The following is a 1496-nucleotide window of genomic DNA, read 5'->3' as shown; positions in this document are numbered from 1 at the left end:
GTATATATATCACTGAGTTAATACGTGAATTACAAATATAAAAAAGTCAAAGACCTCATTGAGTTCTCCTCCAGGCAAATGAACAACTGTAGCATTCCTGAGCTGCGTGATTCTATTCATCCAATCTGCGTTCCTATCGGCCATCGTGTTACAGTTGTGGTTTTTAGGAAGTAAAGTAGCGAAGCTCACTCCGATTAAGAGAAAAATGAAGAAGAACATGATAAGGAAGAGTATAGTGGAATGCGTATTACCATGAAGGTCTCCTTATATATAGAAGGATTAGTTGATTTAGAGGAATCAGTATCAGTTGATAATACGGGTATCAGATTAATCTATGATATTTAAAAAGAGATAATTTATACAAGACAGTGAATTAAATATGTTTTAAGGAGAATGAAAAAATAAAATGATGTAATCTCAGTAATCTCAACTCTGTACACTCCATTAATCCGAACTAGCGTAAAAATAGAAAGCTCAGCAAGCAATATCATTTTTGTTTTTAAATAAAAGTGCTTATGCGTAAAGCATAACAATTTTAACTTCCCAGTCTACAAGCAAGTTATTGTAATCTCCGTGAAAATCGAAAGTAAAACTTTCGATAGTTTCAATATCGGGTAATTTAATTCCCCTTATGAAAGTTTTTATAATATATTATGATGGAATTAGAAATACATAATAGCTATTGTATGGTCGGGGGTACGGTCAGTAAAAAATAACATAAATTAACTATTATTTATTCATGCTGACGTTTCGACCTGAGTTTCAGGTCTTCATCAGGGAGCTTAGCAGGGGATTCTAGCTAAAACTCAGTTTAAGATAGAATCCCAGCTAAGCTTGTTTATTTATGATTGGAGAAGTTTGTCGGGGGGTGCGGTCAGTAAAGAACAACATAAATAAACAAAACTATATTTATTTATTTTATGCCGACGTTTCGGCCTGAGTTTCAGGTCTTCATCAGGGATATAGAACAAAAGAGATCTCTTTACTTCTCCAATCATTAATCTACGGTCAACTATCTACACTTCCTTGTTTATTTATGATTGGAGAAGTTTGTCGGGGGGTGCGGTCAGCAAAGAACAACATAAATAAACAAAACCATATTTATTTATTTTATGCCGACGTTTCGACCTGAGTTTCAGGTCTTCATCAGGGATATAGAACAAAAGAGATCTCTTTACTTCTCCAATCATTAATCTACGGTCAACTATCTACACTTCCTTGGTTATTTATATTCTTTTTTGCTGACTGTACCTCCCTCCTCCCGCCGGACTATCTCCAATTATTAAACTGCTAGTTGACCGTACACCTCTACACATCATTATCGTATAAATCATTTGATTTTAATTTAATTAACAATAGAAATATATATATAATACAACGTTCTTTGGTTAATTCATTATTTTATCCAATCCTTACAATCCAAAATCCTTCGTAAAATCCTCAATGCTCCTTATTTTGTTACTAATAAAACCATCCATAAAGACCTAAATGTTCCT

The 1496-nt window shown here is 33.4% G+C and overlaps 1 long non-coding RNA gene across 1 annotated transcript in view; it reads right to left on the bottom strand.

The window, feature by feature from the left end:
* LOC106687668 (uncharacterized) overlaps positions 1–287 on the bottom strand; it is a 6421-nt gene extending 6134 nt beyond the window's left edge. Inside the window, exon 1 of the long non-coding RNA XR_010843745.1 lies at positions 55–287. This is a non-coding gene — a long non-coding RNA (uncharacterized lncRNA). The remainder of the gene's footprint in view (positions 1–54) is intronic.
* Between the last annotated feature and the right edge of the window lie 1209 nt (positions 288–1496).

This window comes from Halyomorpha halys, unplaced genomic scaffold (genome assembly GCF_000696795.3).
Source record: "Halyomorpha halys isolate HHAL.00 unplaced genomic scaffold, Hhal_1.1 Scaffold995.1, whole genome shotgun sequence".
NCBI classification, from domain to species: domain Eukaryota; kingdom Metazoa; phylum Arthropoda; class Insecta; order Hemiptera; family Pentatomidae; genus Halyomorpha; species Halyomorpha halys.
Note: the sequence above shows the minus strand (reverse complement) of the source record. Positions and strands in the feature narration are given on the sequence as shown.